The 22,821-nt window shown below is 47.5% G+C and overlaps 1 protein-coding gene across 4 annotated transcripts in view; it reads right to left on the minus strand.

Annotated features, from left to right (window-relative positions):
• Positions 1 to 22,821, minus strand: part of MYO5B (myosin VB) — a 1,432,615-nt gene that overhangs the window by 914,972 nt on the left and 494,822 nt on the right. The window lies entirely within an intron of this gene.

Consider the following 22,821-nt stretch of genomic DNA (forward strand, 5'->3'; position numbering starts at 1 on the left):
TGATGCAAATTGAGCATTTTAAAGAATATTTATTCACCAACAATGGTCAAAACTACTATCCGCATAGTGAAGTAGCTCATCCAACTGGCCCACATTGGCCAGAAAAACAGCCCACCTGGACCCCAAAAACTGGTCCACACCAGCGTTTTGCTTTTTGGGTTTGGATTTACCCTATAGGCCAGTCCGAGTCTGGGGGAGGAGGTGCAAGGCTCTTCAAAAAGGGGTTACAGTGACTGTTTTAGTAGACAAAATGAACCTATATGGCATATGGGGGCCCTGACAAAATATTTTTACTCAGGGGTGGGGGCTCGACAATTGCATTTTTCCTCAAGGGGGCGCTCAGCATAAACAATGAATACCACTGCCCTAACACCAATGCCCTACTCGACATGAACCTCTGTTCCTCTTCTCCAAATATTAATACTTTCATGTGATTATAAAGTCCTTCCTGAGCTATTTCTTCCACTTCTAATCACTGTAATAATCGCTCTTATTATTGCCCAATTTAATGATACTAACCTTATTAACAGATGAAAAGATAGATCAGTCGTGCATGGATTCAAACTTGCGAAGTGCATCCTTGACGCACATCCGAGGTGAGCGCTAAACTCAGGCTCTATTCACCCAGAGAATAAGGTGGCTAGCCAGCAGAAACGTGGTCCTCACTTTTTCACGGTGTGTGTGCTGGCAGTTGGGCCTTCTCTGTACAGGCGATCCTCTTTGGGAATTCAATGTCCAATCTTCTTCCGTTTAGGCACACTCTGAACACGTGTATCTGTCACAGTAGTTTTCAGTGTCTCCTTGGTTAGTAACACACCCTATCTCTCTGTAGCTACACATAGTTATGCTCGATAAATGAAATAGCACAATAACACACCTGATGAGAGATTCTGAATCGGCAGTGGGAGGAAGGATAGCTCAGGGGCAACACGTGTGTCTTGGAAGCAAGATAACGCAGCGCAACACAGGTTCGTATCCTGATCCCATGCTTAGAAACCACTCGCTGGTATTAAGCACGTTATAAATGAGCAATAAAGAAACTCCATTTTGTGCAATCCAAAGGCGTAATCACTACTCCTTAGACACATTCTCACAAGGAAGCCTTACAGAATAGTAGGTTTGTACCTACTCACAAGTAGGCAATTGGACACATCTACAGGAAATGGTTAAAAAAGTAAAATTCATGCACCTTTCCTCGCTGGACGTGGAGTCCTCATTGTCTTTATATAAGCCAAAAGGGTGTACTGCTGCCAACCATTTCAGATGAGGGGGGGGGCAGATTCCCACGCTGTCTTTTCTAGACGCAGATCACAATGATGCTTTGAAACACAATTTACTTGATTTACAAGCACCTTACAAATGCACAATAAATAAATAAATAAATGGTGGTCCATGTGGGATACAGCATCCATGCCCTTGAGCCTATGGAACCTTTATGATATCACCCTAAAGACCAGGCATCTTTGAGGGCAGGGCCAGTTAATTGAGGAGAACTGCAGACAATGAGGTGTCTTGGCATGTGTTGGGCGATCCTGTGCCCAAGATTTACTTTGCGCGGTGCCCATAAGCAACTTAGGTGTGTTGGATGCAATTAAGTCTGTACACGTAGTGGCTCATGGGGAGTGTGGCCACTAATAAGAGAAGGAGGAAGCACAGAGAGAAAATAATGGTTCAACACACACCAGTGTGTGAGCCTGTACTACATCCTTTGAATGTGGAGCGCTGTGCATCCACTACAGGGGCGTGTGCTTGACCTCATGGTCACAGGTTCGAATCCCGGCATGTCCACTCAGCCCTTCATCCTTCTGATGTCGCTAAAATGAATACCATTAAGTTGAGTAACAATAGTCCCCCGTTATCTGTTGATAGCGCCAAGATGCCCCTTTGGGGGTGAACATGTTCTCTACAAATACACCTGTAATGTTATGCTATATGGTAGCATGCCCGTGGGCAGTTGTGGAACACAAAAGATTCTCTACCACTCCTGCCCAGAGAAGCCAGGGGGGATGGAAGCTGGCTCCTTTAACCATGTAGCCAAACAATAACTATACAAATGACCTTGATTTTGGGAGGGCGGGAAGGGATCCGTTACAAGTAAATTGAGGAGTGCGGGGGGGGGGCTGGATCGTTAGTGATCCTTGTGTGAGAATGATTCCAGCTCGGAAGAATGCAGAAGTGACCCCATCAGAGAGTGGAACTCCTCCTAAAGCTGCACAGAGCAGCGCAGACAAAGTGCAGGTTGTGGATTAATATTGCGGGGTCACGCACAGGGCCGGCAGAAGGTAAGCTGGGGTGGGGGGAGTCCCATTTAAAAATGACGGGTAGTGGGCCCAGCTTGCTCAAAGCTGGGGAAACCGGCCTGCATGTGCTAACAACAAAAAGGATTTAATCTATAGTGTAAAATTTTCAAGTGGAAAAAATGTTTTTTGTGTAGTCCCATTTTTATTGAAACATTTACACTACAACAATGCAGGCAGATAGGTCAGATAACTAAAAGTAATATGCGCTTTTGTCATAGGCTGAGTAGTGTGGGTTCACCTTGCTGCTCTTACCAGATCCCTACCTAATAATAAGTTACAGACAACTTTGTGTGTATGGAAAATTTGTAGGCCGTAGGCATTTTATTTTTCTTACAGAAAATCCATTATAACAAAACATTACATATACATATGCTTTTGGGCACATTGTGTCCAGTTCCGAAGCCGCTCAAGGCTCCTTCTGAGTCTTTGTTATCCCTGAGCCTTCGTTCCTGGGCACATGCCGCCACACCTGAGTGGGTGTCCTTTGCACCCACTCAGGTCCCCCCCAAAAGCCCTCTACCTACAGCCTCTTGCTTGGAGTGCCCTAAAAATGTTGTCGGAAAAAACCCCCATCCCCACCTTTGATAGGTGCACTCCATCTTGGTGGAACATGTCCGGGTTGCTCCGGTGTAAACCATGTCTTATGAAGTGTAGACCTGTACTCTTGCAGTACTTCTCTACCGATTTGTTTAACTTTTTCCTCGCTGTCTCGATCGCATGCCTCTTTTGTGCCCCATGCCAGATCCTTCTAGGTATTATCTCTGACATAAAAATCTCTGTCTTCCACCAGCTGCGAGCCAAGCTATGCAGTGACTCGCAGATCTCTCTTTGCAATTTGCCCCTGTTCGTGCTCACCAGATCGTTCCCCCCTAAATGTATAACCAGGTACTCGGGGGGTTCCCTGTAACCTATTAAGTCCGACGGCATGTCGTGGATGTCCGCCCAGTGCATCCCCGGGAGGCCCCACCATGACGTGATTGTGTTCCTGAAATGTAATCCTTGATTTACCTCTTCCAGCCACCTGCCTGCCCGGGTCACAAAAGAGTGCCCCACTATCCAGGCCGATTTGTAGGGTCCGACCTCTGTGGAAACGGGGGAGATAAATATTATATCAGTTCCTCCCTTATGTATCTCTTAAAACATTGCGATTTCCATCCCCCAATTCGTTTCACCCCCTTCGTCCCCAGGCCCCCCGCCCACGCAGAGGTTGCTGCCCCTATCCGGAAGGAGTGTGTCCCAAACTCGGCTGGATCCCATCCCGCCTTTGCCACTGCCTGCTTCAATACCGCTTGAAACTGATACCTGCTGAGCGCGCGCCCGTCCCTATGTATCAATAGCTGCCCGTCAGTTTCTGGTCGCAGCTCTAAAAATTCCCTGGTGATGCATCTGGGACAGTGGTCCTTCTCTCTGATGCAATTGAGATCTATCGCTCTCCCCCTCCCTGTTTGGTCTGTCTTAGATTTCCTTAGCATTATCGACATACCTATGTCGCCCATACTGATATCTTTCCTTGCCAGGCCGTCTCCTGTCATTGTATTCCTGGCCACCAGTTCCCCTATTCTGAAAGCCCCGTAGTATGCTAGCGCGAATGCTGCCCTGAACAGCGCAGTTTCGTATGTGCTGCTGCATATATTAGGTAGCACTTTCAGTAAAATTATCAATTTCCCAAAATTGACCGGCCTTCTGCTATCTGGCTTCTTCCCCTCTAGCTTCGCCCATCCCCTCATCGCATATTTTATCTTATCGCTGTCAGTCGGGTCCGGTATGCCCGCCACTTTTGCGGTATATGCCACCGCCGCCAGATGCGCTGCTGCCCAGCTTTTCTTTTTACCATTGGCAAATGCCCTCTCCAGGAATTCACAGATTCTTTCCGTTGATATTTCATCCACCACTTTTACACCTCTTTCCAACAACACATCTTTTACCATCTTTGCGTACCGCTTACCCGTCTTGTATGTCAGGGCATTCCTGGTCAGCTTGTCGATGACCCTCTCTTTTTTCCACTCTTTTTCCACCACTTTTGAGCCGACCTTGAGGCCAACCGTGCTTTCCTTTCTAGTGCCTTCAACGGGACCCATGCCTTTCGTGGCGTGGGTGTCTTTTCTTTGTCGGCGTCCGGTCTCTGCTCTCTGAATCTCTCCCACTGAAAACGAGAGATTGCATCAGCCACCACATTTTCCTCTCCTGCGATATGCCTCGCCCTTATGCATGTATTTAACATCAGGCTTTCCAATGTGATTGCCCTCATCAATTCCAACACTACACTGCATGATGCACTTCCCTTGTTTAACACATGCACTACCATTGTCCGACCATACCGCCAACTCCTTATTGCTTAGCTCCTTCCCCCATGCTCATAACGCGACCCATATCGGGAAGAGCTCTAGTAGCGTTATGTTCTTTGTCCATTCCGCCACCTGCCATGATTCCGGCCACTCGTCTACACACCATTTTCTCCCCAGTATTGCTCCAAAACCAAAACCCCGGGCTGCGTCAGTGAATAGCACTCTTCTACCTTCCTCATTCACTGGCGAGCGCCATATCACGGTACCCCTGAAGTTCACCAAAAATTCAGCCCAGACTTCTAAGTCTCTCTTGATTCCTCCTCCTAGCCTGACCCTGTGGTGCCCTTTGGTAGCACCTCTTGTCTTCAGCTCGATCCTTCTCTGGAACACTTTTCCCTGCGGTATGACTCTCCCTGCGAAGTCCAGTTTCCCTGCCAGTGCTTGTAACTCCTTCACGGTTGCCTTGTTTCTTCCTCGTAGCTCCTGTATTGTTTTGATTAGCTCCGTCACTTTGTCCTCTGGGATCCGACACCTCCCCTTGTTTGAGTCGATCTCTATACCTAGAAACTGGATCACCTGTGTTGGCCCCGTCGTTTTCTCATCTGCCAGAGGAATGCCCCACTCCCTCGTTATTTCTACGAATTTGTCCAGTGTTGCCTCGCACATGTCTGCCCCTTTGGGGCCGACAAATAAAAAATCATCTAGGTAATGCACCATCATGGACTCCCTCATCTCTTGTGCCACTGCCCATTGTAAGAATGAACTCACCCTCTCGAAATATGCGCACGAGATGGCACAACCCATTGGGAGGCACTTGTCGATGAAGTATTCCCCCTCCCAGTGCATACATAGCCATTTTTGTGATCCGCTGTTGACTGGCAACAGGCGAAATGCAGATTTAATGTCTGCTTTCGCCATCCATGCCCCTTCCCCTGCTTTTCTGACCAATTCCACTGCGTCTTCGAAATCTGAATACGTTACTGTTGCTTCGCTCTGCGCGATGCCGTCGTTCACCGAGGCCCCCGGGGGGTAGGATAGGTGGTGTATCAACCTGTACTCCCCTTCCTCTTTCTTTGGCACCAGCCCTAGCGGAGAGCACAAGAATTCTACATAGGGTAGGGCCATGAATGGGCCCTCCACCCTCCCTAGTTCTACTTCCTTCATGATCTTCTTGGTCACTATCTCTATGTTTTCCCTTGCTGATTTCAGATTCCTGGGAATGTCTCGCGCCCCTTGGCCGGTGAACGGGATGTTGAACCCCTCACTAAAGCCTTGCCTAATCTGCACTGCCACTTCTTGGTCGGGGTAATCTCGGAGCCACTTTTCCATTCTCTCGATCTTTACCGGCGTGGCCCCTTTCCTGTTCCAGTTCCTATTTCCGTGTCTCGTCTCTTCTGCCGCTCGGAGCTGCAGCCCTTGTGCACTTGGAACTGCTGTGGTCTCCCTTGCATTTCTCGCATTTGTGGCTGAATTTGCACTTCCAACCCCAGCTGCATAGTACCCCTTTTTCAAAGCTCCTGCATTGCCCTGTTTCTGTCTAAGCCGTGCCCGGGCTCCCACTGCCCCCCCCCCCCTTGTGTTGTTGGGGGCAGGCTGCTCTGCCATCCTCTCTGTTGCCCGGAATTTCCGCTCCGAAAACTCCGCTCTCTGTATCTGTCGTAACTGGAGTCGTATCTTCGGTTACTAGATCTGTAATCTGTCTTGTAATCGCTCTGCCAGTACTGCCTTCTCTGCTGACCACCTGTATTCCGCTCCTTGGAATCCCATTTTTCTTTCAGCACATTAAAGATGTAAAGTTTGAAATTTTCTTCATCCCAGCCCATGTCCGGGAAGCAGTCCATCTCCTTTCGGAACTCGTGGTCGTACTCTAGCCATGCGTCCCCCCCAAACGCTGCGTGGACCTTCAGCACCCTCTGTTGATAAGCAACTAACGCTACCCCATCCTCCGGGAATTTCTGTAATATGATTGTCGACATTATTGTAAAGACCGACATCCAATTATCGAAGTTCCGAACTACTGGCCCCTTTTTGAGTAAACTCTTTTCATCCTCTTTCATGTCTTCGACTGCCACATTCATCCCCCTTTTTTGACAATCTAATAACGTAAATATATCGATCAACTCCTTTCTCCAAATTTTTTCCTTTGCTTTGTCATTTATGTATCAAGCCATCGCTTTCATTGACCTGCCCTGTGCATCTTTACCCATGGTTGGCCTGCCATACTTCGTCATGAGCGGTGCCCCGTTCTCTACCGTTACTGCCGTTGTTATTGCCCCTGCCCCTATGTTTGGGCCTACCGTCGTGCTTTGCAGCGTCGCCACAATTGGCGCTCCTTGTGGCACTGGGACTACTGGTGTCCCTTGCGGTGTCGGGACCGGAACTTCCTTGGGCTCAACTGGTGCCCCCTGTGGGGTAGGGACCGGGGCCTCTTTGGGTCCTATCCCTGCCCCCCCTACCCCACTCCGCTTTTCCTTGCTCACCACTCCTTTCCACTTTACCCAAGCTTTTAAATGATCCCTTTCTTCATCCTCACTGCTGGTTTCATCTGACGAATTACCCAACCATTCTTCCTTGCTCTTCTTCCCTCGTCTGCTGTTCCTGTCATTGGTTCTGGGCGACTTACCCAAAACCGTGACGCAATTTTTTAACATCTTTACTATTTTATTCCCAACATTATTATTCACAGTACCTTTCTTTTTATCTTTTCTCTTTTTCTTGCCCATCGTATCCGTCTCCTCCTCCGTTCTCCCTGTCTCCGTTCTCCCCCTCTTCTGTCCTTGTGGCACTTCTTCCTCGCCCTCACTGCTGCTGTGTTCGATGAACAGTAGGGGTGATGCTGCCTTCGCTCTTTCTTCTTTCTGCATTACATCCAGCACCCATTGGACTCCATACTCCTTCTCCGCTTTTCTTGCCCAGTCTGAGAATTCCCGGGCCCTCTTCGCTCTCCCATCCGCCATCTTTCTCGTCTGAATTCTGCCGGTTCTGGCAACTGCAACGACTCTCCCTCTCGCTCGCTCTGGTGATGTCTCGGTTGTTGCGTTAGTCTCAAGCGACGAACGCTGTATAAACTGCGACCGCAAGAGCTCCGTTTATTGAAGGGTCGAAAGCGCGTGAGCCCGCAAGAGCAAACGTTTTACCTTTCCCTTCTCCAGGTACCAAGAGCCTACCCGAGAGAGGTGAGCTCTTACCTGGTTTGTGCCGCCTCTCCTTTTCCAGGCTTACTTATACCCCCCCGGCCTTTTGTTCCTTCCTGGGGGCGGCCGGGTTACCCCCTGACCTCCTGTTATATTTCGCACCTACCCAGGTGCTGCTTCCTGCCCTTCCTGGGCCTTTGTTTCTTGTGGCGCCATTCGGACGCCCCTCCCTACGCTTTCGCGCCGTTTCCCCCACACCGCGCCTAAACTCCCAGACCCTCTATCGTTCCGCATTTCATGCAGCCCGGGGCCTGGGTCAGATCCAGAAATCTGCCCCAGATCTCCACGTGCACACCACCCCTCTTCGGCTTGCGCAGGGTGACTCCCTCAAGTAGCGACATTCTCCGGTAGCATGGAGTTTCAGCTGGTGCAGTGTTGCATCCCCAGATCGCTTGCTTGCTCACACAATCTATAGATGACACAAGAAGGGAAGGATGAGTTCAGCGCAGCCTAGGTAAAGGACTTTGGATGGGGCAGCCTGCTGCGGAGGTCGTCAATCATAATGGGGTATAGGTTTGTCATTGGTTTCACCACTGACTGCATGGTTTGAGTCTAATCTCAGACGCCATTAATCTCCAAGTACATACACTGATCAACAACATCTTTTGGTGAGGTGCTCTTAGCTACCACATACACAACGTGACGCAACCTTCGTTTGGGAGGACTGATGCTTCATATGGGAACATGCGTATCCCTCAGCCTCACCTAATGGCTTCATTCTGTGGCAAAATCCTAGATGGAGGGACGGAGGTGAGTGTTTACGAATACCAAGGAACAGGATTATGACCTCTCCACAGCAGAAATGAGACAGGCAGCAACAACTAGGGTTGAGGGTTGGTGGCGCACGATCCCTGAGCAGCAAAATCAACCAACCGGCTAGAATCACAAAAAGTCTGCAAAGAGGACCCGCAAACAATGCTTCTCTTGTCAAGCTTCCAGTATCGACTCGGAATGCCGCCACAGATCTCCAATTTCTCAGATCTCTAAAACGTGGCTTTTTTAACAGTCCCTGTCCATGGAGTAATCCAAATGGATGCACAGAACGCAACACACAGTACTGTGCTACTGTGAAAAGATGCCCGCCCAAATGCTGGCTACCCGAATCTTTTACAGCCTTCCGCTGCTCTCGCAGAAGATCTGCTTTTAAAAAATAAAATAAGGGTGGGTCTGAAACCCAAAATGGCCACTTTAGAAAAGCTATTCAGCTATTTATGTAAGAGTCACAGGGAGCCCCCCAATCTGTGGAGGCCCATTAAGGTGAAGAAGATGAAAGGCCCCGGCGGCGTGCCTGGCTGGAGCCTGCAATCATAATGTAGAGAATATTAGTACAACGGAACATGCAATTCACACTACAGATGCACCTACCCAATGCAGTGCAGTTCCATGGTACATAGGCTGCTGGGGGGATTCTCCAGATTGACGGGCACATGTGAAAAGAAACGCTGTTCAAAGGGGGAGGAGTCGGCGATGCTTCGTTCATCTAGAACGCTATTATCCATAAAGCTGTGCGAAGAACCACAGAGGCCGGATGGCGAAAAATGAATAACACCTGTCATATGTGATTAGTGAAATGCCTCTGGATTTAAAATGATCCACTATCCGTTCCCTACCGTGTTGAATGTGGTGGATGGAGGTCCATCGCGCCCCTTCATGACCCACGCTGTCACTACGATTCCTCATGGACCATCTTGTACTGTCACTCTGCATCATTCATACAGCTCTCGGGCGTGTCTCAGGCTGCACTCCTCAAACTCCAGGAAACAATCTGTTTCTAGTGCTGTGGTCCTTTCCATTTCTTGGACACTGATTCTGAAGCCAACATGTGTGGTGCTATTTCTCTCACATTCAACCATATCTTTCCTATGTTTGATGAGCAAATCAATGAGTGTTAAGAGTGTAGATTTCTTCCCCTGATGAGCAAATCATTGAGTGTTAGAATGTAGATTTCTTCCCCCGATGAGCAAATCATTGAGTGTTAGAGTGTAGATTTCTTCCCCTGATGAGCAAATCATTGAGTGTTAGAGTGTAGATTTCTTCCCCTGATGAGCAAATCATTGAGTGTTAAGAGTGTAGATTTCTTCATCTGAATAGTTAAGAACAGACCTCGAGGGACGCAAATTGGTCAACTTGTCAGGATATCCATTCAGAATATTCATAAGATCCATTTGCATACAATGGTTGCAAATGAGAAACGTTTACCTATTCAGTGATTGTGTTTTATCAAATTACTTTAAGGTATTTACATAGTCCACACCGCCCACATAGGGTGTCTTGGCACAGGTTGTCATGGAAACCGATGGGTTTCTTGGCTTGAGGGCCACAGTTAAGCACCAATGGTTAAGAGTGATATGTAGTCCATTTATATTAATAGGATTATTGATGGTAAATTGAGTGTTCATCTGGCCATTTATTGTTCTATGCACTGATCTGCAACCTGTAGCTCTGTGGACTACGACGCCCATGATGCCTCCATTAACTATGCGGACTGGGAGTTGTAGTCCACAAAATCTGGAGAGACAAAGATTGCAGACCCCTGCTGTAGTGTACTGGTAATTAGATGGACCGTAGTGGGTGGAAAATGTACAATATGTTCCAGGGCTTCCCAGGATTGCAGAATTTTCCACAGATACATTTATTGTTTCTTAATCAGTGCCATGTTAAATCTGGACCTGTAATCACAGTGCTTCGCACGCTGCACAGAATAATTCAACTGAATCATTTCAGTGACATTCCCCTGATAGTCATGCAAGTTTTTTTTCTTTTTAAATAACTATATACCCATTTTATCTGTCTATTTTGTACCCCTGCCCTTCCAGTGATATCCAAAATAACTGTTACCTGACATTGTTTTTCACCGTCATCAGAGTAAATCACTATCAGTGCCTCTGATCATGCAGAAACTCGAGGGGTCTGCATACTTTGAACTACAACTCCCATCAGCTCTAGTCAACATGGCCATGATCGGTGGAGAGCATCAGGTGGCAGACCCCTGGACTAGACAGTCTGCTTGAGCGCTTCCTGCTGTATAGGGTACTACTCCCTTCCCTTGTTATGCTACGTTACAGCCGCCACCTCCTCAACTGTGCAGGTGCTGGTCGGTCAGTGTTGTCAGCTTACGAGCGGGTGGGCAATTGACTTTTGGAAATTATTACTGGGAACATAAGACCAATATGTACATTAGTTGATCAAATAAGAATTAGACCAAAACCTGAGCCACTGAGAAGTACAAACAGCACTATGTAGCTGATCAAAAAGCCCAAAAATGGTTTATCTAACATTTAAAATGAATGCGCAGTGACTCTAGAAGAAAATGACACCAATGAAAAATATTCAGATCCGTTCAGTAAAAAGAATGCTTATTGAAATTAGATAATAATGTAATGATGGGAGTTCTCCTGCCTAAGTGGTGTATAACCTGAGTTAATGGCACTCAATAGCAACTTCAGAAGGAAAAAGGGCCGAGCTGGCCCTGGCGCGAGGGGCGAGTTTGAGAAGTGCAGGCTGGCCCTCATGTTAGGCAAGTGCGTAACGTGTGAGCAATCTACCCAGGGAAGTTAAAGAGCAAGGAACCTCTGAAAGGTGGTGTATATCAGTGTATATTAAGGGCATTTTTCTTAATAGTAGAGTGTTGCAGATGTAAGGCTTTGTTTTATCACTTCCTGGTCCATAATGTTAGCAGAAGTGTTGAATCATCAAAATATGAAATTCGGTCAAGTATCAGGGGTGTTGCTAGGTCTGGAAAGGATCTGGGGCTATGCTAATGTTGGGACGTGAGGCTAGCTGGCCTTTTCAGTGTAGCCCTTGAGCTTCTATCCGGGGCTACAACGAAAAGATTCGGGCTATAGCCCTCTCAGCCCCCCCTCACCCCCTAGCAATGCCTCTGGTCCAGATTATGAGAATGACAGCCAATGCCGGAAACACAGCGACAAGCTCCCTCCCTTGGCACTAGAAGTATGCTTTTATAGAGATCTGTAAATTATTAAAATTGCCCATTACAAATAAAAAGGAAGATCTTGGGCCTCATTAAGAGGTGGGCGGTAAGGGATTACCGGCACCGGAATGGGCACCGGTGCCAGTAATCCCTTACCACCTTACTACAAGTTCCCTTTGCGGGTCCTCCCTTAACACCTGGTTTTTCCAAGTGCGGTACCGTTATTAGCTCCATCCCCATTCCCATTGAGCCCTATGGGGGCTCAAAAGGGAATGGGGAATGGCGCTGGTGAATGGGGAATTACCGGTCCCGCCAACCTTGGAATGGACTGGTAATTGCTCCATTCACCAGGGCGGAGTCGGAACGAGTTTGGAGGCAGCCATGGCGCTAATAGCGTCATGACTACCTCCAAACTCGTAATAAAGCCCCTTGTCTTAGCCAATGTGAACATATCCCAGATCCATCAAATCTAGTTACCATCTGCAGCAATACATATTGAGGTGCAACATGCATCTTGCACTAGCAACAGACATAGCTCACCACACACATCACAACCACATCAGTACCATTCTGGGAGGCAGTAGCAATGAACTCCCTTTGGTAATCAGCTTTTTAGAAATACTTTTATTTATTGAGGTAGTGGTGGAAGTAAAAACAACAAAACAACCCTGTTGAGAATCCAAAGTTCGCTCATAAGAAGAATATTCTTTGGTCAGTTCTCGAGTTGAGTAAATAAATTAGAGCGAGCTCCTGGTACAGCTAATATACTGCTCAAGTCCAACAGGACCCGAGAAGTTCATCTGTATGTCCCGTATCACAGGGACCCGAAAAACGTGGCATGACTGGAGCTCTACCAGCAGCTAGCTCTAATTTATTTACTGGCCAAAGAATATTCCGCTTATGAGCGACCTTTGGTAAAGACTGTCAAAGCTCCAGGAACTAGGATTCAGAATATATGTTAATTGATTAATTGCAATACAGTCCTGAGGAAGAGCCAAGCTTGAAACATGTGTTGGCTATCTGTTTCAAGAGATCACTTGCGTGTTTATCTTAAAACCAGCAATGGTCAAAAGGGTCACTTATATGGGCCATTTATTAGTTTAGAAGCTGTTTATGACCTTTCTGGCTTTCAGCCTTTAAAGACTACTTTCTGTGAATATTACTGCAATAATCCGTATGCACAGTCTTACCTTTGAAAAGTATCGAATTTGTACAGCAATCTCCCTTCTGCACTGTCCACAACTGGGACTCCAATTTGCTAAAATTATAGGTTTTTTAGCACAAGTTCAAAGTTTATTCCCACTTCTTTAACTATCATTTAAAGCATGTCTTCACTTTCCTCGTCATTAATATACACCTTGTTTCCAAAAGGACAGTGATGGAAAGAAATGTCCCAGCTTGAAGCAGCCAATCCCCTGCGCCGGCAGGAAAAGTTGGCCTCCACTGAAGGCCAACACTCAAGGCCTCTAGCTGCAGTCTCCACTCGTCTCATTGTGAGACAGGTCCCCCTTCCTAACAGGGTGACCTGCTACCTCATCAGCCCTGCAGGAAGCACTGAATTGGGAGGCCTAGCAGCAACCTCCAAGATAGGTGCCACCGTACCTCGGTGGACACCCGGCTCCCAGGCTGCCCTGGGCCTGCAGCACTATGATTGGCTGGTGTCCCAGCTTGAAGCAGCCAACCCCCTGTGCCGAATGGCGTAGCTGGCCCCCAGTGAAGACCAACACTCAAGGCCTCTACCTTCTGTCTCTGCCTGTCTCAGCCACGTTGAGCGCAAAGTTAGACATGCTTAGAATCAGGTCCTGGATAAAAGTATCCAGGACCTGATTCAAAAATATTTCATGGACCTTGGGGCTTGCCCAAATTAATTAACTTTAATACACAGAAATATATGCTAGATAGTCTTGCTCCTCAAAAACCACATGTGCATTTAATGTCTGCCAATAGCACTGTAACTAATATTGTAACAGAAATAACTTCTTGTCCATCTGTTGTACATCCAGATAATGTATGCAATGTCCACGTTTTGGGAATCCCACACATGAAAAACCATGTTGTATTATACAGTACGCTGCACGTACGTCTATACAGCCGTTCTGTCATCCACCTGCCCCCCTCATGCTTCCTCAGATCCGCATTGTATTACAAAATAGACTCTGTGGGAATTATTACAAACGCCAGTCTCGACCTGACCGCGCCACTGACAAACGATGCTGCGCGTCCGAGATGCTGTCGTGAGGACTATATGCTAAGTACCCCCATCTTGAGACATAGCGCTGCCCGTAGCGACTACCTGTATCCCCTCTCCTGCAGAGCCACTCCAAAGCCCAGCTCCCATGCCCCATGCACCTGCAATGCCATCAGATCTTCGCCCTCAAACAAGGACTGCACTGTGGACCTTGCATGCAGAATACCACAATCCCCAGAACACCTCGCGAGCACGCATGTGCGGTCGGCGGCTCAGCCCAGGTTCTGCCCAGGCTCCACCCATATCTAAAGCCCAACTCCCCCTTAACGCTGTAGCCGCGTGCCAATCTAACAACACGGCACATCGCATCATAACCACGACCAGCCTCACTCTGCACATGGTGGTCACCTCCCGACATTCCTTTAACACACCGTGGTGTTTGTCTTGCCTTTGCCAACCCAACAACTCCTACAGTGCCTGCTTCATAGGCACTCTCCCGGCAAGTCACGCTCACAACCAGTGCCGGCCCTCAGCGCTCTCACAACTCCCCTATTGCAAGATTGCACCCCACACCACCACAGGCAGCACACCCCCCTCACAAACACCAAAGCCACATTAGCTCTCAGCAGTACTGCAGCCCAAATCACAGCCCTAGAAACCCTCACCAGGTACTCACAACTCAGATCACGCACCAGCCTCTATTCAGAGGAGTTTCCTACTGTGGTACCTTCTCCAGGAACAATCCCCTTGCAAAATAACACCATCACTACGATACCCCCACTCATCACTGCCAATCACACACAAGAAGGCCATGTACAAGCTAAGATTCAGCACCGAGATGCTGATGACCCAGCAGAATCTCACTTTGTGCACATCTTCCAACACATCACCACTGCAGACAGATGCCCAGCCCTAAACCCTTACTCAAAACTTCTGTTTGTACACCAAATCACCCTCCTCATCAACATCAGAAACCCAACTCTTCCATTCCTCCTCCTATGACTGGCAAGGACCTCTGCAGAATCCATAGTATCCAACATAACCAAACACCACCTACACAACAGACACATCCCCCACCTTCCCACGTAGACTCTCAGATTCATGCCTCCACCCATAATCAACGCTCTGTCACCCTGCACACTGAACCACAGCCCCTCTTGACATGCGCCATGATCAATGCTCAATCTCTTCCTGCCCACGCACTCAACATCCATGACCTCATCACCAAATTCAACGTCCACATACTAGGCATCACTGAGAGTTGGCTTCATGAAGCCTCTGGCCCTGCTCTAACCCGAATATTACCCTCAGGATATACTATCCTGTGGAACGACAGACCCACCTCCAGGGGAGGCAGAGTTGCTATGATTGCGAGAGATTCCATCCCCCTCAGACAAGTTTACACTTTCATTGATGGGGATCTCTTTTCGGGATGTTCAGGGCTAAATTATTAAAATTGCCCATTACAAATAAAAAGGAAGATCTTGGGTCTCATTACGAGGTGGGCGGTAAGGGATTACCGGCACCGGAAAGGGCACCGGTGCCAGTAATCCCTTACCACCTTACTACAAGTTCCCTTTGCGGGTCCTCCCTTAACACCTGGTTTTTCCAAGTGCGGTACCGTTATTAGCTCCATCCCCATTCCTATTGAGCCCTATGGGGGCTCAAAAGGGAATGGGGAATGGCCCTGGTGAATGGGGAATTACCGGTCCCGCCAACCTTGGAATGGACTGGTAATTGCTCCATTCACCAGGGCGGAGTCGGAACGAGTTTGGAGGCAGCCATGGCGCTAATAGCGTCATGACTACCTCCAAACTCGTAATAAAGCCCCTTGTCTTAGCCAATGTGAACATATCCCAGATCCATCAAATCTAGTTACCATCTGCAGCAATACATATTGAGGTGCAACATGCATCTTGCACTAGCAACAGACATAGCTCACCACACACATCACAACCACATCAGTACCATTCTGGGAGACAGTAGCAATGAACTCCCTTTGGTAATCAGCTTTTTAGAAATACTTTTATTTATTGAGGTAGTGGTGGAAGTAAAAACAACAAAACAACCCTGTTGAGAATCCAAAGTTCGCTCATAAGCAGAATATTCTTTGGTCAGTTCTCGAGTTGAGTAAATAAATTAGAGCGAGCTCCTGGTAGAGCTAATATACTGCTCAAGTCCAACAGGACCCGAGAAGTTCATCTGTATGTCCCGTATCACAGGGACCCGAAAAACGTGGCATGACTGGAGCTCTACCAGCAGCTAGCTCTAATTTATTTACTGGCCAAAGAATATTCTGCTTATGAGCGACCTTTGGTAAAGACTGTCAAAGCTCCAGGAACTAGGATTCAGAATATATGTTAATTGATTAATTGCAATACAGTCCTGAGGAAGAGCCAAGCTTGAAACATGTGTTGGCTATCTGTTTCAAGAGATCACTTGCGTGTTTATCTTAAAACCATCAATGGTCAAAAGGGTCACTTATATGGGCCATTTATTAGTTTAGAAGCTGTTTATGACCTTTCTGGCTTTCAGCCTTTAAAGACTACTTTCTGTGAATATTACTGCAATAATCCGTATGCACAGTCTTACCTTTGAAAAGTATCGAATTTGTACAGCAATCTCTCTTCTGCACTGTCCACAACTGGGACTCCAATTTGCTAAAATTATAGGTTTTTTAGCACAAGTTCAAAGTTTATTCCCACTTCTTTAACTATCATTTAAAGCATGTCTTCACTTTCCTCGTCATTAATATACACCTTGTTTCCAAAAGGACAGTGATGGAAAGAAATGTCCCAGCTTGAAGCAGCCAATCCCCTGCGCCGGCAGGAAAAGTTGGCCTCCACTGAAGGCCAACACTCAAGGCCTCTAGCTGCAGTCTCCACTCGTCTCATTGTGAGACAGGTCCCCCTTCCTAACAGGGTGACCTGCTACCTCATCAGCCCTGCAAGAAGCACTGAATTGGGAGGCCTAGCAGCAACCTCCAAGATAGGTGCCACCGTACCTCGGTGGACACCCGGCTCCCAGGCTGCCCTGGGCCTGCAGCACTATGATTGGCTGGTGTCCCAGCTTGAAGCAGCCAACCCCCTGTGCCGAATGGCGTAGCCGGCCCCCACTGAAGACCAACACTCAAGGCCTCTACCTTCTGTCTCTGCCTGTCTCAGCCACGTTGAGCGCAAAGTTAGACATGCTTAGAATCAGGTCCTGGATAAAAGTATCCAGGACCTGATTCAAAAATATTTCATGGACCTTGGGGCTTGCCCAAATTAATTAACTTTAATACACAGAAATATATGCTAGATAGTCTTGCTCCTCAAAAACCACATGTGCATTCAATGTCTGCCAATAGCACTGTAACTAATATTGTAACAGAAATAACTTCTTGTCCATCTGTTGTACATCCAGATAATGTATGCAATGTCCACGTTTTGGGACTCCCACACATGAAAAACCATGTTGTATTATACAGTACGCTGCACGTACGTCTATACAGCCGTTCTGTCATCCACCTGCCCCCCTCATGCTTCCTCAGATCCGCATTGTATTACAAAATAGACACTGTGGGAATTATTACAAACGCCAGTCTCGACCTGACCGCGCCACTGACAAACGATGCTGCGCGTCCGAGATGCTGTCGTGAGGACTATATGCTAAGTACCCCCATCTTGAGACATAGCGCTGCCCGTAGCGACTACCTGTATCCCCTCTCCTTCAGAGCCACTCCAAAGCCCAGCTCCCATGCCCCATGCACCTGCAATGCCATCAGATCTTCGCCCTCAAACAAGGACTGCACTGTGGACCTTGCATGCAGAATACCACAATCCCCAGAACACCTCGCGAGCACGCATGTGCGGTCAGCGGCTCCGCCCAGGTTCTGCCCAGGCTCCACCCATATCTAAAGCCCAACTCCCCCTTAACGCTGTAGCCGCGTGCCACTCTAACAACACGGCACATCGCATCATAACCACGACCAGCCTCACTCTGCACATGGTGGTCACCTCCCGACATTCCTTTAACACACCGGGATGTTTGTCTTGCCTTTGCCAACCCAACAACTCCTACAGTGCTGCTTCATAGGCACTCTGCCGGCAAGTCACGCTCACAACCAGTGCCGGCCCTCAGCGCTCTCACACCTCCCCTATTGCAAGATTGCACCCCACACCACCACAGGCAGCACACCCCCTCACAAACTCCAAAGCCACATTAGCTCTCAGCAGTACTGCAGCCCAAATCACAGCCCTAGAAACCCTCACCAGGTACTCACAACTCAGATCACGCACCAGCCTCTATTCAGAGGAGTTTCCTACTGTGGTACCTTCTCCAGGAACAATCCCCTTGCAAAATAACACCATCACTACGATACCCCCACTCATCACTGCCAATCACACACAAGAAGGCCATGTACAAGCTAAGATTCAGCACCGAGATGCTGATGACCCAGCAGAATCTCACTTTGTGCACAACTTCCAACACATCACCACTGCAGACAGATGCCCAGCCCTAAACCCTTACTCAAAACTTCTGTTTGTACACCAAATCACCCTCCTCATCAACATCAGAAACCCAACTCTTCCATTCCTCCTCCTATGACTGGCAAGGACCTCTCCAGAATCCATAGTATCCAACATAACCAAACACCACCTACACAACAGACACATCCCCCACCTTCCCACGTAGACTCTCAGATTCATGCCTCCACCCATAATCAACGCTCTGTCACCCTGCACACTGAACCACAGCCCCTCTTGACATGCGCCATGATCAATGCTCAATCTCTTCCTGCCCACGCACTCAACATCCATGACCTCATCACCAAATTCAACGTCCACATACTAGGCATCACTGAGAGTTGGCTTCATGAAGCCTCTGGCCCTGCTCTAACCCGATTATTGCCCTCAGGATATACTATCCTGTGGAACGACAGACCCACCTCCAGGGGAGGCAGAGTTGCTATGATTGCGAGAGATTCCATCCCCCTCGGACAAGTTCACACTTTCATTGATGGGAATACAGACCTTTTGTCACTCAAATTCTCACCATCCCCTACCTATACTTTCACCATTCACCTTATCTACTGCCCTCCTGACCCCTCTCCAAACTTTGAGCAAAATATACTTCATATCCTCCAGGATAACCTCAAAGCATCCTCAAAAATAACCTTACTAGGAAACCTCAACCTGGACCTACATGACCTGAATGACACTTGGCTTCACTCAACGCAGCACCAATCCCACACACAACAAAGGCTGCACACTGGACTGGATCGCAGACAACAACTGCCAAATCTCCACCAGCGCAAACACACCCTGTCCATGGTCGGACCACCATATTATTAATTTCTCTATCACACAGCCAAACAAGCCAATAGCATTACCCAACCCACTTCCTCTTGATGGCTTCAAGGAGCTCACGGAAGATCAGGCTCCCTTCGCCTCAAACTCCACTTCACTAGTAGATACCTACAATTCAATCCCCACTACGACACTGAACACCCTAGCCCCACTAAACCCATACAAAGCAAAGATGGTCAGACACTCCAACGCATGGTTTACCCCTGATCTGCTAGAATTATGCACAATGAAACGACACACCCAGTTAACCTGGCTAAAAGAACCTTCCATCGATGCCAAACATGACTTCACCAAAGCCTCCAAATGATATAAATCAGCCATAATCACAGCTATGTCCAACTCCTTCAACACTAGAATCAAAAATGCTAAACCAGACACAAAAGAAATCTTCACCATGTACAGAGAACTTGAATCCCATGCTGTTCCCCCCCACAACCATCATTAAAGACGAGATCTGTTGCTCTTGCATCCAAGAGGCACTCCTGGGCAAAATTGACACCTTGAATAGGAACATCCTTTTTCAACAAGCGACATTCAACATAATACCCATGACCACGAGCTACAACTGCTCACCTCCCTCCCCTACCTGATACACCACTCAGTTTTCCTTCAGAGACCTCTCCGAAACCAATGTCACCAAACTGATTAATAGCCTAAAACCTTCAAAATGCAAAGGCGACATATGTCCTGCACCACTCGTCAACGACTGTGCTGACATACTAACTCCCATTATCACAGCTATCATAAACACCACCTTTTCTCAAAGCACTGTTCCAGCCAGCCTCAAAGAAGCCTGGGTACTCCCTCTCCTAAACAAAAACATCCCTAGACCCAACCATACCCACAAACTGCGCAGAATCTGCCCTGCTTGATCTAAAAAATCAATTAGATAAGATCAGGGATGAAGGCAAGTCTGCACTGCTCCTCCTCCTCCTAGATTTATCTGCGGCATTCGACAAGGTCAACCACCAGATTCTCTGCCACCACCTCACCACTCACGTACATTTCTCACCTTCAGCCACTGCCTGGATAGCATCTTTCCTTAATAGAAGAGTGATGAGAGTCTTCTCAGAGATCGCAAATGCCTCTTCCTCTCCTATCACCTGTGGTGTGCCACACGGTTCTTGCATCGCCCATACTCTAAACAATATTTTTACCAGACCCCTTTTCCCCATTTTAGATTCACTCGGCATAGCTTACACTAACTATGCTGACAACACTCAAATCTGTATCCCCCTAACAGGCAACTACATAGATGACTCTCTCACCCTTAACACAATCTATTCCACAGGTTATACCTGGTTGGCAGCCAATCAGCTCTGTCTCAACAATGACAAGACAAAAATCCTGATTGTTGGCCCGCCAAGTGCCCTTAAGACCTTCAACAGTAAATATTCTGCCTTCACAATCGACAATTGCTTGATACATGTCTCTAACACCGTAAAGACCTTAGGAATCTATCTAGACGCTCCACTTACCATGACTAGACAAGTAAGTGCCATTGCCTCCTCAACCGCCTATACTACCAAGGTCCTCAATGCAGCCAGGTCCTTCCTCTCAAAAAACAACTGCCTAAACATTGCCCGTGCAATCATTGGCTCAAAGATTGATTAGTGCAACCTCCTATCCAATGGCACCTCTTCCAGAATCTTGCTCAAACTTCAAGTAATCCAGAATAAGAGTAGCCCTGAACATCCCGAAAAGAGATCACATCTCGAGAGCTAGAAGAGAAACACACTGGCTCTCCATCCAGGAGCGGATCAGTTTCAAAACCCTCTCAATCACCCACAAGTGCATTTCCAACACAGCAACACCCTACCTAAAGTGCCTAAAGTGAAAAGGTGTAAATCCAGAGGCTCCAGCTTCCCATACCTTGCGGCCAAGCTCTGGAACAACCTCCCATCCTCCCTGAGGGCAGAGAAATCCTATTGGATCTTCCGCAAAGCATTAAAAACTCTGCTATTTACCTAAGCCTGAATTACCCCCATCATGCCCTTCCCCGGGAAATGTTCTGTCCCACCGCCCAGCTGCTTGCTCTGTAGGATAATTGCCACCTGGTTTTTTACCTATGTATCATTCTGCATGTTTTTTTTTTGTTTTCTATGATAATTCCCATTCGTCAAACCTTTGGCACCTTGTACCTATATGAAACTATTACTGTATTACACTGCCCCACTAGTATTTTGTACCTGCAACAGCGCCTCAATGCCTCCAGGTTGTTTGTGCGTTTTACAAATTAAATAAATAAATAAATGTATACAGATCTTTAGTCAAGTCCTTGATCCCCCCCCACACCCTTTACAGAATTTCCAAAAGATCCAAAAGAAGATGAACTCCTGTAATCAGTGGAAATTCCTGCAAAATGTGGATCCAGTAATGAGCAGTACATCCGAAAGAAATGTGTATCATTATAGGAACAACTTGGGTATTGAGCAGTGCCATCTTCTGTATATGGAGCATTCTGCGCGTGTGAATACTTAGTGGCAAACAGACGCCGGGACTCGAAACCAAAATTAAGGCCGCCCAATATGGATGCGAAACAGAAACATTGCATTTTTTATGAAGTCTGACACATTAAGTCGACGTAGACATCTGCATCATTAGTATCAGGAATTTGACAGAACCCGCGTATTCACCATAATAAGCATCCCCGCTTAACAGTTGGGGAAGTGGACAGAAATCAACTAGTTCGTCATATGAACAGCCTTGCCTGTAGAAAGACCTGGTATAGGTCGAAACACGTGTCGGCAGACTAGTCTCAGTGTTTTTAACAGGAATCTAATATAAAATCTCTACAAATCAATATTGTCTTAGTCATTTCATTATCGATACCAGTATTTAGACATCATTCTTGTTTCCATTTAAATTCTTTTACATGCAGCGCATCCAATTTGTGGAACACACGTTTCCCTGTTTTCATATGTGAGTAGGCCTGAGGTGCCTACTGGTTCCACCACGGTGCAGCAGCTAGTGTTACAAGTATGAATAGTCATTCTCTTTTGTTGCCCGAGCGCTTCCGACACCTGGCATACCTCAAACCCATTGTTGCCATTCCTCGCACATGAAACTTTCTGTCTGCCTGGCAAAAGCTACCTTATCACTGCCACCTTCCTTTACGAACATTCGCCCAATGAAGCGGGTGTCATTTGTCACTGTTGCCTCTACTTTCTCTCCTCCCCCTACCCCTATGGCTGACTCCCACTCTGACAGAGCCCTCTCCAACATTCATCTCTCTATCTCCAATGCTCTCGATATCCTTGCCCCCGTCATGAGGATCCGTTTGAAGCCTGCCTCCAAATGCAATTCTTGGTATGATTCCGACCTGGCAATACAGACTCTCCGTCTTCTCCAAGGGGAGGGTCCACATTCAAGCTTGTATCTCTGTGGGCTATAACAGCACTGCCATCTTTTTAAAATCTGCAAGGAGCTGGCCAATCCGTCTGCAGTCTCCACCTCTCCTGTTCCTTCCCAGGCCCTCTATATGGCCCAGGCTTCTCATTTCAACACCAAAATTAAGGACATCCTGTCCCCACTAGCCTCCTCTCCTCATCTCTCTCTCTCTCTCTCTCTCT

The sequence above is a fragment of the Ambystoma mexicanum genome, chromosome 6p, assembly GCF_040938575.1.
Source record: "Ambystoma mexicanum isolate Mex_15411 chromosome 6p, UKY_AmexF1_1, whole genome shotgun sequence".
Classification (NCBI taxonomy): Eukaryota; Metazoa; Chordata; class Amphibia; order Caudata; family Ambystomatidae; genus Ambystoma; species Ambystoma mexicanum.